The sequence below is a fragment of the Ranitomeya variabilis genome, chromosome 2 (genome assembly GCF_051348905.1).
Source record: "Ranitomeya variabilis isolate aRanVar5 chromosome 2, aRanVar5.hap1, whole genome shotgun sequence".
NCBI lineage: Eukaryota > Metazoa > Chordata > Amphibia > Anura > Dendrobatidae > Ranitomeya > Ranitomeya variabilis.
Window position 1 is genome coordinate 98,460,597 of NC_135233.1, and position 15,672 is coordinate 98,476,268.

A 15,672-nucleotide genomic window follows, 5' to 3' on the forward strand; every position below is an offset into this window, starting at 1 on the left:
CCCCTCAATGTGTGCAAAACCACATTCAAGAAGTTTATTAACCCTTCTGGTGCTTCACAGGAATTTTTGGAATGTTTTTTTAAAAAATGAACATTTTACTTTTTTCGCATAAAAATTACTTCAGATCCATTTTTTTAAATTTTAACTAGGGTAACAGGAGAAATTGGACAACAAAAGTTATTGTACAATTTGTCCTGAGTATGCTGATACCCCATATGTGGGGGGTACCACTGTTTGGGCGCATGGCAGAACATGGATGATGTGCCTAAACAGTGGAAACCCCCCACAAGTGACACCATTATGGAAACTAGACACCCCCATGGAACTTATCAAGAAGTATGGTGAGCACATTGATCCCCCAAGTGCCTCCCAGAAGTTTATAATGTGGAGACGTAAAATTATAGTGAAATTTGTCTTGAGTACGCTGATACCTAATATGTGGGGATAAACCTCTATTTGGGTGGATGACAGAGCTCAGAAAGGAAGGAGAGTCATTTGACTTTTTTAACGCAAAATTGGCTGGGATTGAGATCGGACACCTTGTCGCGTTTAGAGAGCCCCTGATGTGCCTACACAGTGGAAACCCCCACAAGTGACCCCATTTTGGAAACTACTTCCCCAAGTAACTTATCTAGATGTGTGGTGAAAACTTTACACTCCCAGGTGTTTCACTAAAGTTTATAGCGCCCGGGTGTGAAAATAAAAAAAATCATAAATTTTCCACAAACATGATTTTTAGTCCCCAATTTTTTATTTTCCCAAGGGTAACAGGAGAAATTGGACCCCAAAAGTTGTTGTCCAATTTGTCCTGAGTACGCTGATACCCCATATGTGGGAGAAAACTACTGTATGGGCACACGTTGGGGCTTGTAAGGGAAGTAGTAACGTTTTGGAATGCGGACTTTGATGGAATGGTCTGCAGGCATCATATTGCGTATGGAAAGCCCCTGATGTGCCTAAACAGTGGAAACCCCCCAATTCTAACTCCAACTCTAACCCCAACACACACCTAACCCCAACCCTAACCATGACCCTAACCACAAGCCTAACCCTAACACACCCCTAACCCTAATCCCAACCCTAACCCTAATCCCAACCGTAACCGTAATCCTAACTTTAGCCTCAACCCTAACCCTAATGCAAAATGGAAATGAATACATTTTTTATTTAATTATTTGTCTCTATCTAAGGGGGTGATAAGAGGGGTTTAATTTACTATTTATAGTGGGTTTTTATGTTTGGCAGCTGTCACACACTAAAAGACGCTTTTTATTGCAAAAAATAGTTTTTTCATCACCATATTTTGAGAGCTATAATTTTTCCATATTTTGTCCCACAGAGTCATATGAGGTCTTATTTTTTGCTGGATGAATTGACTTTTCTATTGCTAGCATTTTTGGGCACGTGACTTTTTTATCGCTTTTTATTCCGATTTTTATGGTGTTCACTAAAGGGGTTAACTAGTGGGAGTTTTTTAGGTTGGGTATTTATGGACATGGCAATACTAAATATGTGTACTTTTATTGTGTAGATTTTTTTATTTAAATATTTATTTATTGATTTAATAAATATTGATTTTTTATTATTTTTTTATATATATATTTTTACAATTATTATTATTTTTTTTAATTTAATTTACTTCTTAGTTTTACACTGTGTTCCACTATGGGACACTCATTTTGTTCAGGCTTATCACTTCTATAGCATGCAGATTTGCATGCTATAGAAGCTGTAAGCACTGCATGGAGTTGCACACTGACCTGAGAGACTTCCTGGTCATCACTGCACATGACTGGAAGTCTCTCAGCAGTGAAGACCCAGATGTCATCGTGATGACATCGGGTCTCCATGTCAGCGATCTGGATCCCGCATCATGCCGCGGAGTCTCTGATCCAAAGGCAGAGGGGCTGTCAGCCCCTCTACCAGCTCCAGAATGCTGCGATCAGGGGTGGATTAAGGGTAGCCAGGGCCCCGGGCTGTTCAGACACTGTGGCCCCCCCCAGTCATGTGACGGGGGGGTCATGTGACGGGGGGGTCATGTGACGGGGGGGGGTCATATTATACCCGAACCAGATGATTCCAGAAAAATGGCCGGGCCCTACTCTACTGTAACCTATTAAATATTTGTTAAAATCTGCAATATAATTTAGGTATATTTTGACCAATAATATCACATACAAGGAACAAATACCACCGCGCCATGACCAGACCACAAATTACAAACACAGTGATCGAATAATATCACATACAAGGAACAAATACCACCGCACCATGTCAAGACCACATATTACCACCACTTGGTGACCAAATAGCACATTCAAGGGACAAATACCACAACACCATTTCCAGATCACATATTACCACCACATAGTGACTGAATACTACAATACTGATCAGTAATAATAAAAAAAAAAACACAATACTATCACCATAAGTGCCAGTATTCACAGGAGATCTATACTTAGTATGCAGTGTCTGTGTAGAGGTAATACAGAGATCACTGGTGGTATTATACACAGGAGCTCTGTATATAGTGTATAGGTAATACAGTGATCACTGGTGACATTGTACACAGGACCTCTGTATATAGTATAGTGTATAGTGTCAATGTATAGGTAACACTGACTCACCAATGACGTCTCTATGTGAAGTCCTTCATCTTTCATCCAGCACAGACCGTCATCATTTCTTCCAGCCAGGACTCGTTTCTGCAGGAAATAACACAGTTATCTCGAGCTCTGCTTGCAGAACACATTACTTAATTTTTCACAACTTCTACATTACACATGGAGAAAAAAAGGCGATATAGAGTCACTCTGCACAGTAACAGGACCGCCCCCCCATTTAAAACAGTATACTCAAAAAATAAAATAAATACATCACTGCAGTAATAATATCCCTTAATTAGCCCCTATGGTAATAATATTCCCCACCCTGGCCCCGTGTGTCTCATTCCTGGCTCCTGCCATATGTTCTCCCATCCTGCACTCATGAGTATCCATTCTACCCCATGTGATCTCCCCATCCTGCCCCATCTGTCTCCATCGTATTCTCCTGCCCCATGATCCAATCTTGCCCCATGTCTTTCATTCTGCCCCGTGTCTACATTCTGTCCATGCCTCCAGTCCTGCCCCCAGTGTGTCCAGCAATCTGCCCCAGTGTGTCCAGCATATTACCCCCAATGTGTCCAGCAATCTGCCCCAGTATGTCCAGCATATTGCCCCAGTAACCAGCAATCTGCCCCAGTGTGTCCAGCATTGCCCCCAGACAGTGTCTCCAGCAATCTGCCCCAGTGTCTGACTCCAGCATATTGCCCCCAGACAGTGTGTTCAACAATCTGCCCCAGTATGTCCAGCATATTGCCCCAGTGTGTCCAGCATATTACCACCAGTGTGTCCTGCAATCTGCCCCAGTATGTCCAATTGTCCAGCATTGCCCCCAGTGTGTCCAGCAATCTGCCCCATTGTCTCCAGCATATTACCCCCAGTGTGTCCAGCAATCTGCCCCAGTATGTCCAGCAATCTGCCCCAGTGTCTCTAGCATTGCCCCAGTGTCTCCAGCAATCTGCCCTAGTGTCTCCAGCAATCTGCCCCAGTGTGTCCTCGAGCATTGCCCCAGTGTGTCCAGCAATCTGCCCCAGTGTCTCCAGCATTGCCCCAGTGTCTCCAGCAATCTGCCCCAGTGTCTATAGCAATCTGCCCTAGTGTCTCCAGAAATCTGCCCCAGTGTGTCCAGCAATCTGCCCCAGTGTCTACAGCATTGCCCCAGTGTCTACAGCATTGCCCCAGTGTCTACAGCATTGCCCCCAATGTGTCCACAGTCCACCGTTAGCTTATAATAAAAAAACGAAAAAAAAAAAAAAACAGTCTCCTCACCTTACCAGCGCTCCACGCGGCGAGTTCCCTCCAGCAGCGCACACTCGCCAGCGACTGACAATGATGTCAGACGCCGGCGACGTGTGAGCTGCGGCCAACTTCAGCTGCCAGCCTCCAATTGACTGGCTGGCGGCTGTTGTTAACTATTGAGGTGCGGGCGCATGCGCGCGCGCACGCACGTCAATAGGAAAGCGCCGCAGCGCCGGAAGGGGCCCGGTGAGCAGATGAGAAGGGGCCCGATGCGGACCCCCTCTCTCTGCCCACCGGGTCCGGGGGGCGGGGCACATAAATGCCGGCGGGCCGGACATTCACAGCAGTCACACTCGAGTCGGGCGGATTATCAGAGGGTCAATCTGCGGTGGCCCAGGGCCCCCCCAAGCCACTGGGCCCTGGGCTAACGCCCATATTGACCCTCTGATAATCCGCCCCTGGCTGCGATCATGTTTGTTCGCAGTGTTCCGGGGGCTATTGTGCTGGGAGCGGTCCGTGACCACTCCTGGCACTTATTACTAGGTGTCACCTGTGATAATCAGCTGACACCCAGCCGCGATCAGCTGCGCTCCCCCGTGAGCGCAGCTGTTCGCATGTGACGTGCAATTCCGTCCATGGGAATTAGGGCCCAGGTCACATGGATGGAATAGTACATCTGATAGAAGAAAGGGGTTAATTGTCATCCATACACTTTTACATTATTTCTGTTTCGTTACGGTGGAGTAAACTTCCAAAAAATGCTTTGATTACTGCAAGTGACAAATTTTTTTGTTTTATTAAAAATATACATGGTTTCAAGAGACTTGGGCTACTTTCACACATTAGGTTTTCTGTGTCAGGCTAAATCCGGCTAATTTTCAAAAAACCGGATCTGGCGAATGTTGCCGCAGGATCAGGTTTTTTTCCCATAGACTTGTATTAGTGCCGGATTGCACCGGATGACATTGCGTTTTGTCCGGTTTTCGCTGTATCTGGCAAACATGCCGCTTCCGGTTTCTTGAAAAAACGTCCATAGCAACGTTTTTTGTCTCCGGCGAAAAAGCCTGAAGCGCCGGATCCGGCTGTTTGCTAGAATGGAAGCCAATGAGAGCCGGAAGGTGACGGATCCGGAAAAAGGCGGATCCAGTGGCCTGATCCGGTTTTTTAAACTGAGCATGCTCCAAATTTTTTTTTAATCCAATAATCTAGATAGGCTAGCCGGATCCGTCAAAAAACAGATCCGTCGCATCAGTTTTACACAATCTGCGCCTGGTCCAATTTTTCCAACATTCGCCGGATTTAGCCTGACACTGAAAACCTGATGTGTGAAAGTAGCCTTAGTAGTTACAAAATGTGTAAGGTGTATGTTAAGAGATAGGGAAATGGAAGTGCTGATAATTGTGCATGCAGATGCCGAGGACATGGGGCAGGTATGACTACGCCTGTTGCTGAAGCACAAGAAACACGTCCATCCTCGACACATAGGTTCCTGTCTCACAATGCAGGGAGGCATGGTGTATTACTTCTGAAGCCAGAGCACAGCAAACAGGTGATCAGTTGGTATTGCAGGTAATGCTTCCAGCAGGCTTGGCAGCACCATACAGTCTTCCATAATGTACAGTCTCACCAGCCTAAAGTCTGGATCACCTAATCCTCACCCTGATCCTTCTTCCTTTCACCATGTTGAGTCCCAGGAGACTAATGATCCCACACTAGGAGCTCACTTCAACATAATTTCTTGATTGTGGACTCCCAACCTGCATGCTCCAAGAGGGACAGGAGGACACAAAATTTGGGAAGGAGACACGGCCATAAGAACCTGATGGTGGGGAACAGCAAAGTTGGGACAAAGGAGAAACATAATGCTGAGACACAGTTACCACTAAGTTTAGTTGTTGCTAAATTACTAAAGGTACCGTCACACTCAGCGACACTGCAGCGATATAGACGACGATCCGATCGCTGCAGCGTCGCTGTTTAGGTCGCTGTAGAGATGTCAAACACAGCAGCTCCAGAACGATGCAGGAGCGATCCTGTGACGTAATGGTGACTCACTTATCGTTCTCACAGGTCGTTAGCTCCTTGTTTACCATTGCTGACATCGTTGCTTTTGCTGTCAAACACGACGATACATGCCGACCTGACGACCAAATAAAGTTCTGGACTTCTAGCTCCGACCAGCGATATCACAGCGGGATCCTGATCGCTGCTGCATGTCAAACACAACGAGATCGCTAACCAGGACGCTGCAACGTCACGGATCGTTGTCGTTCTCGTTGTAAAGTTGTTTAGTGTGAAGGTACCTTAAGTCAAAGCAGCAGAGCAAGGCAAACTACGCTGAGGGGAGAGATCGGCAGCAGTCTGGGACTTTTTAAAGAGAGTTCTGAGACAAACAAAATGGCCATTTGCAACCTGTGCCATGCAAAGATCAGCAGGGGCCTGACCACTAAGAATCTAACCACCACTAGCATGATCAGGCACATGTTATCTAAGTACCAGACACGGTGGGCTGATTTCCTGGGTCCACGATTGGTACCATTTGGTGACACCACTGCCTCTTCTCCTGTGCTAGGTGCTTCCCAATCAACCGTCCAAAACACTGGTGCAGATGACTCCTGCCCTGCACCTATCCTTGCACATTCTGACATACTATCATCAGTCACTTGAAATTCCTTCTCCCAGCCCAGCATTCAGCTGTCCCTATCCCAGGCTTTGGAACGAAATAGAAAGCTCCCAGCCACCCACCCACAGGCCCAAATGCTAAACGGGCAAATTTCCAGGCTGCTTTCCATGAAAATGCTGGCTTTTTAACTGGTAGACATTGAGGATTTCTACTGACTCTTGGCGACAGCTATCCCTTGGTACTCGGTCCCCAGCAGCCATTTTTTCTCCTGGTGTGGCATCCTCGCCTTGTACCAGTCCCTCTCCAGGAACATCACCTGTGCCCTTACCAATGCACTTACTGTCATTGACCACTCAAACATACATAGATTTTCCAGAGCTTCTGGTCAGGATATGCAGCAACAGCACCCATTTCCACAAGTCAGCTATAGTTGCCACCTCTCTGGCACTGCTGCAGCAGCGCATGCACGTGCCAGCTCACCAAGTGGTGTGTGACATCACCACACTCTGGAACTCCACACTGCACATACTGGCAAGGTTTTGTGAGCAGTAGAAGCCAGTGGTTGAATGCCAGCTTCAACACCTCCATCGGTATTCTGATCAGCTTCCGCACATAATAACTGAAGAGTGGACATTGATGTCTGACATATGTGTGGTTCTCCAAGACTTTGAATACGCCATAAAGATGGTGAGAGGCAATTGATAATGCCATAGTAAGCACAACTATCCCACTTCTGTGCCTACTTAAACAGTCGCTGCTCACAATTAAACTTGAAGCCTTTGCATGAGGACCAGGTGGGGATGGAGGAAGACATAACACAGAGAGATTGTAGCCAGCCCATGTTCATCTCATCTGCTCAGCGTGGACTGGGTAAATATGAGGAGGTGGATGCTGAGGAGGAGGAAGAGGAGGAATAGGAGCTGGTGGCTAGCATAAAAGATGATTACCAAAGGATAATGGACAACTGAGCTAAATCAACAAATTTTTATTCACAAAATATAAAATAAAGTAAATAAATACAAACATAACAGAAACAATTAAAAACAGGAGATGATACCATAGTGCCACATCCATGCAGGAAAAGCATATCCGCAATATAGGAATAATCCATCCATAACGCTAGATAGCTTAATCAAAGAAATATATGTCAAATATAAATGTTGGTATTTAAAAGTAGGCAATGTTGAGAGTAGTATTCCGAGGAAAGTTTTAAGGGAAAATATATAGTCACAGTGACACAATACTATTCAGTATACAGATACGACCAATAAAAGAAACCTACATAGATGGAATACTCACAAGTTACCACTACATTCTTAATATAAGGTGCCTAGTTCCATAGTGCAAATATTAATAATATATAAATAAATATGGATGTGTATACTGTATAAGTATCCAAGTGAGGAGTTCAATCATAAATCACACATGAAAAGACTTTACTGCATAAAGTAGGGCATATCCATAAATGATAAACGATATACATCAAACAGTGATGTGGATAAACCAACCTGCTAAGGATGTTGGATGGAGAAGCCCCAATGCGCGTCTCGCACTTTGTTTCTTCGTTGGGCATAGCGTAACAGAGGCTTGTACCCACACAACCTTTGTCCCTTCTATCCTACGTGGATGAGCTGAGGATGGAATGAGGAGGAAGAGAGGGAGGAGGAGATGGAGAGTCATCATTATGGTGGAAAGAGTGAAGTGTTGGCTGTATGAAGGTCAGTACATTTGGCTGATTTTATGTACCGCTACTTTCCCATGACCTTAAATTTATCTTGGCCAAAAAAGAGTACTTATTGTTCCCACTGCTAGACCCATGCTACAAGAAAAACCTTGTATCTCTTCTTCCTGTGGTGGTAAGGTCTTCTAAAATGGAGCTATACCAGAAGGCCATTGTTGAAAATATGTTGACTAAATTGCCATCAGGCAGCACTAACAGCAGGGGGCAAGCTTCCTTGACCACCAAGGAGGAGAGGCCAGGAAGAAACACAGCAGAGGCAGGGGTACACTGTCAGAGGCGTGGGCCAATTTGATGACACCAGCCCAGCGCCCAGGGCCTGATGACTGAGTTTTTTTTACAAGGAGTCAACAGATTAAAGATGGTCAAGCAATACCTGGCTGAAAAAAACAGTGCACTCTCTAATTCCTTTGTGACTTTTAACTATTGGGTCTCAAAGCTGTACACCTGGCATGAGCTGTACCTTTATGCCTTGGAAGTTTTGTGCTGCCCTGCCGCTAGCTTCTTGTCTGAGCGAGTTTTTAGTGGGGTTCATAACAGACTGGCACTTTTGCCTGTCAACAGAGAATGCAGACAGGCTCACTCTGATAAAAATTATCAAAATCTGGATTAGCCCACACTTTTTCACACATGCTGCCGCTGGGCCACGAACATGTCACTCGAGCACCCACGTTCTCGGTGCATGCCCGAGCACCCTAGGCAAACTCAAGTAACAAGCATTTGCGCTCATCACTATTCCCTAAACATATGTTTGTATTATTCTTTTATATCACTTAAACAGATAAAAGTAGTTAACCTGCTATCCTTTTTTAAAAGGACATTATTTTATCAATTGCACATTAGAAAAGACCTGTTAGTTGTTCTTTTCAGTGTGTGGCTTATAGCTACTAAAGTGACTGCCTTACATCCTTCATATGAACTTGGTGTAATCCTCATTGACCTAGCAAGCTGTTTTTCTCTTGACGACAAGCAGGGATCACGTCCCATAATGACTGCTGCAAGATTGGCTTGTTATACGAAGGGCTAAGGTGGGATTTTCTTTAATGACAATGAAAGCATCTCATAAAAACTGACTCTTCAGTTTTACAGTACTTTGCTTTGCCTTCTTTTGTAACTAAATCAGTGCTTCAAAAATTATACAGGTTCAGTTTCAATATTCTGTGCAGTCTTGTCGTCCTAACTTGTAGGTGATTTTGAGGGCATTTTGTTAACATTATAATTGGTCATTTGAATTCTGGTGACAGTGGTTTAATTGCCTGCAGGTTACAGGAGTTTCTGAACAGGTAAATGTTCTTTGACATATGCCACATATTCATATTCTTCTAACCCATTTTCATGCTAATAAAAAGGAGACTCAAAATATATTAGCAGAAGAAGAGTGAAGGAGCTGATTTTGTGAAGACAAGGAACAAATAAATAAATTTGAAGACAAACTTGAGTCTTTCTTACAATGTAAGATGTAGAAAATAAATATATCATTATACTCAATTTACCCGTCACCTATCTAGCCTCTCAGATCCTCACTAGCACCCATCTTGTTTTCGCCATATCTTTATATTGCTCCCGCAAGTGTCATATTTCACAGTCCTCTCACACTAGTCCTGGACTTCCAACTCTGATGAGGACAAAAAGGGTCCTACACAAGTGTGTGAAAGGTCACAATGGGTGCATTTACATGTGCAAAACCATCATCAACCTATTGTGAGAGCCCTGGGAGTGTAGGACAGGGGTGCCAAGGGCTCACTAGTAACCAACTCCAGGGCCCAACTTTTAAGCTACATGCAAATGTGACGTGATCCTCAATCACAAATGTATGTAACAATGGACTGGGCAGATTATCAAATGAAACAACAATTTGGAAGTTCAGTTGGAATTAACCCCTGACTCCAATGAAGAGATCCATAAGAAACTGAATAAAATCCAATATTTATTTAATCAATTTGTAAAAACAAGGATTTATGAAACATATAAAACAAAGAGATACCCAGAGGAACAGAAACTACCCTCCAAATGTATATATATTATTACACAAAATAAATAAATATACCATCAAAGAAACACAAGACATGGAGCAGCCCACATAATTAGAGACATTGCCTGCTAGCAGTATTTTGATCCATAATAAATCGGTTCCATATAACTTATGCAGCCAGGTACATATATCACAAGGTATAAATTATCTCACCGCTGTAACACCCAGGTAAGTGGGTACAGAGTATTCAGTGGTTTTGGGTAGTCCGGCGTTCCCCTGTCGCCCCGACGCGCGTTTCGCCCGTAGCTTCTTCCGGGGGCGTGCCAAAAGGATGAAGGTGCGGTTATTTAAACAAGTGGCAGCCAATGGACCTGCATCTACTGTGGAGGATATGACGTAAGTGATTCCCAGTTGGTCTAGTCGTATCTAGGTTACCTAACAATAATACCCTATACTCCGGAAGTGATCGAGGTGCGAGTGAGGCACATAGAATTCATCTATTCCATATTAAGGACCTATCATTTCGGGATCAAAGGCACTTAGTGTGGAGTGTACGGCGCATGCGATCATTAGAGTCTTCCTTAATTAGCATTTCTCTGGTTACGCTCCCTGCACCAAGCCCCGAAATTGGAGCCGGCGCTAGAGTGCACTCTAGTCACTTTGTATTCTGGACAGTTTCTGGTTTCCGGATATGTCTAGATAATAACCTAATTATATGAACACACTTCCTATGTTCTATTAATTCTATTCTATGCACTTTAATCACTTTGCACTTTTAACATGTCTGTGCCCCGGTCTTTTATATTCACCTACAAATGGCTGTGCTCCAAATAGTATATTGATACTGGTTTTTACTAGATACCAGTGAAGAGAAGTCCATCTTCGGATTTTTTCTTTATCAGGCACTGGTGTGAAGGTGCGCATGCGTTAATCATCTGGTCACCTTGCATTTCTAGGGACGCTCCTTACTGCGCCGGCTCCAATTTCGGGGCTTGGTGCAGGGAGCGTAACCAGAGAAATGCTAATTAAGGAAGACTCTAATGATCGCATGCGCCGTACACTCCACACTAAGTGCCTTTGATCCCGAAATGATAGGTCCTTAATATGGAATAGATGAATTCTATGTGCCTCACTCGCACCTCGATCACTTCCGGAGTATAGGGTATTATTGTTAGGTAACCTAGATACGACTAGACCAACTGGGAATCACTTACGTCATATCCTCCACAGTAGATGCAGGTCCATTGGCTGCCACTTGTTTAAATAACCGCACCTTCATCCTTTTGGCACGCCCCCGGAAGAAGCTACGGGCGAAACGCGCGTCGGGGTGACAGGGGAACGCCGGACTACCCAAAACCACTGAATACTCTGTACCCACTTACCTGGGTGTTACAGCGGTGAGATAATTTATACCTTGTGATATATGTACCTGGCTGCATAAGTTATATGGAACCGATTTATTATGGATCAAAATACTGCTAGCAGGCAATGTCTCTAATTATGTGGGCTGCTCCATGTCTTGTGTTTCTTTGATGGTATATTTATTTATTTTGTGTAATAATATATATACATTTGGAGGGTAGTTTCTGTTCCTCTGGGTATCTCTTTGTTTTATATGTTTCATAAATCCTTGTTTTTACAAATTGATTAAATAAATATTGGATTTTATTCAGTTTCTTATGGATCTCTTCATTGGAGTCAGGGGTTAATTCCAACTGAACTTCCAAATTGTTGTTTCTTATGCTGTGAAGTGCCATATTATATGTTTGGACACAAGTGTTGAATTAGATTATCAAATGAATAAGATGCTGTCTTTGTCTGTACATAGTGATTTGTGTATATTGTGCCAAGTACTGCTCATATAAGAGGGTGGTCACGCTCTCTTACAGAGGGGCTCACCAGAGAATTTTCCTGTTCTCCTGTGGACCAGTCCAAGCCTGGGCCCTGGGATTTCAGAGCTTGTGGAAGCAATCAGAAGATTCAATTAAGATGCAGAGGTCGGAGAGGTTAGCAGTAAGGTGAGTATTTTTTATTTATTGCTTAACCTTTTGATGGGCCTTTACTGTTCGAAATATGGCGGACAGCAGCCACTATGTTTCTAAATTCGTTTGGCAGCAAATTACAAAAATTCTGCATTTTGATGAATGTAAGTTTTTGTAAGTATTCAAGTAGAACTCAATTCTATTTAAATATATTTGCTCATCTCTGTTCTTCCCTGAATATTATATGATGCAGTTACCCCAATACCAGACAATGCAACCTAAAGAAATGTATCCGTAATAAAGGTCTTGTGGTAATGCATCTCACTGGCTGGACTCAGAGGTATAAATGGAGCACTGTCTCTTTAAGAATGTGCTTGGTTTATGGAAGCAGCCTCAACCAAGCATAGAAAAATAAACATGGCCCTCTGGGCAAAACAGTCAGACAAAAAAAACCAAAGCATAGTGCTTTTCATAACAGGCTTCAGCCCGCTCATAGATACAATGTCCTCGGTACAGGTCCTTAACATACTATACGGGCACAAACACTTTCCTTGAGTGTTTCCAGGTACACTGCACATTGCTGTATTGTAAAGCTCACCACTAGTGTTGAGCATTCCGATACCGCAAGTATCGGGTATTGGCCGATATTTGCGGTATCGGAATTCCGATACCGAGTTCCGATATTTACCGCGTATCGGATACCGGAATCGGAAGTTCCCAGAAATCAAACTGCACAAATTCAGCCAATGAGGAATGATTACAAGTGTGGGCACATCCTGTTCAGCATGGTGGGCATGTAACTACTGGCAAGGCTGTGATTGGCTGCTGATATGATGTCATGATGCACTATAAAAAACGCTGCCGCCATTTCTGGCTCACTCTGCTGTGAATTCAGTTAGGCATAGGATGCTGTGTTCTGACTGAGGGCAAGTTGAGATAGCAATTTGCTTCATTGTGCTTTTCCCAGGCTAATTTAGCAACCGCTGTGTGTTCACCTTGCTTTTGCCTTGCAGCGCTGTTTTCACAGCGATCTGCAAGGTCTCTGTGTGTGTGTGTGTGTGAGTGCAGCCCACTCTGTAGTCTGTGTGCAGCCACAGCCGGTTGTATTCAGCTCAGGGTGGTTCACTGCCTCATACTGTTCTATCCATTGTCTTTTTTTCAAATAGTGCAGCCTGCTGCACATTTTTTCAAATAATTCCTATTAGTGGCTTTCCACCCGTATCCAGCTAAATTGTGGAAAAACACTACATAGGATAACGTAGAGGAGGTTTTTTGGGCCTTGCAGTGCCGTTTACAGCTGTCTGCACGGTCTCCATGTGAGTGCAGCTCGCCCTGTAGTCTGTGTGCAGCCACAGCCGGTTGTATCCAGCTCAGGGTGCGTCACTGCCTCATACCGTAAAATACATTGTCCTTTTTTGCAAATAGTTCAGGCTGCTGCACATTTTTTCAAATAATTCCTATTAGTGGCTTTCCACCCGTATCCAGCTAAATTGTGAAAAAAAACTACATAGGATAATGTAGAGGAGGTTTTTTGGGCCTTGCAGCGCCGTTTACGGCTGTCTGCACGGTCTCCGTGTGAGTGCAGCTCACCCTGTAGTCTGTGTGCAGCCACAGCCGGTTGTATCCAGCTCAGGGTGCGTCACTGCCTCATACCGTAAAATACATTGTCCTTTTTTGCAAATAGTGCAGGCTGCTGCACATTTTTTCAAATAATTCCTATTAGTGGCTTTCCACCCGTATCCAGCTAAATTGTGGAAAAACACTACATAGGATAACCTAGAGGAGGTTTTTTGGGCCTTGCAGCGCCATTTACGGCTGTCTGCACGGTTTCCATGTGAGTGCAGCTCGCCCTGTAGTCTGTGTGCAGCCACAGCCGGTTATATCCAGCTCAGGGTGCGTCACTGCCTCATACCGTAAAATACATTGTCCTTTTTTGCAAGTAGTGCAGGCTGCTGCACATTTTTTAAAATAATTCCTATTAGTGGCTTTCCACCCGTATCCAGCTAAATTGTGGAAAAACACTACATAGGATAACCTAGAGGAGGTTTTTTGGGCCTTGCAGCGCCGTTTACGGCTGTCTGCACGGTCTCCGTGTGAGTGCAGCTCGCCCTGTAGTCAGTTCTGCCCCCCAAAAAATAAATAAATAATAAAGTTCACCGAATACACCACTTTACAGTTGTGTAGGCCACATTAGCTCATATTAAAGTCTAGTCCACACTTTAGAAAATTAGTGTTTCTTATACCTGTTAGGAGCTGTTCAGGAATAAGCAAACTAAGCCCTTAGTACTTTTCTGCTTATCTTTATCAGTCAACCAAGATGAAGAAGGCAGGGAGTAAGGCACATGGGCGTGGGTGCGGAGCAGGGAGAGGAGGTGGGGATTCTGTGCCTGCTGCAGGCACCGGTGACTCATCATCACCCAGTTTCAGGAGGGAGCAGTCCTTCATGCGCAGCTTTGTCGGAGAGCGCCGTACACCGCTGCTGCGTGAAGACCAAATTGAAGCCATTGTCGGATGGATGGCAGCTAACGCATCGACTTCAATTAGTGCCACATCCTCTCAGGCACAGAGCACTGGAGAGCACCCATCTGTCTCTTCACCACCTGCCAAATTGCCCAGGCAGTCAGAGAGCCCAGGACAGGAGCCGTCTCTACTTCTGTTCTCTGAATCTCTTGGCTTGGAAACAGGGGGCCAGCCAAGCAGCATTGGAGAAATGGAAGAAGAGGCAGTGTGCAGTGATGCGCAACAGCTTTGTCTCTCTGACTCTGAAGAGGCGGGTGGGCCAGTGCCTCTGGTCACCACACCGCAGTATGCATCTGATGATGACACTCAGGTGCCACTTTCTGGTGCGTGATGTGCTGCCGAGACTACCCAGGAGGAGCAGTTGGTGGCAGAGGGTAGTGTAGATGATGAAGTCATTGACCCATCGTGGCGTGAGGAACATGAAGGTGGTGGGTGCAGCTCTGAGGAAGAGATTCCCCGAACGGGCCAAAGAGGGAGAGGGAGGGGGAAGACTGCGGAGCCTGTAGCCTCCACTTCGGCACCCGTTAGGAGCATGTCTCTTCCAAAAGCCAAAATGGGCGCTCCCAAGACTTGCAGTGCCTGGTCCTTTTTTGACACAGTTGCAGATGACATTTGCTTTGTCAAATGCAAGGTGTGTCATCATAAAATCAAAAGAGGGAGAAATGTCGGCAACCTCAATACCTCAAATATGTGGAAACATGTGCGGACCAGGCACGCGGTGGAGTTACAAAAACACACTGAAGACCTAGGCCAACCAACAGCGGCAGCTACCACCTCTTCAGCTCGTGTTGCCTCTTCCTCCAGCTCACACACAGCTGGTTCGGCTTCCTCCCAGGATCGCCATGGAAGAACCTCTGGCACTGTTGTCCAGAGACCCACTGTAATTCCACCCACAGCACCACGTTCCCAGTCATCCTCACACTCCCAGCCCAGTCTACAGCCATCGGTAGTACAGGCATGGGAGAAAAGGCGGCCTTTCTCGGCAAACCACC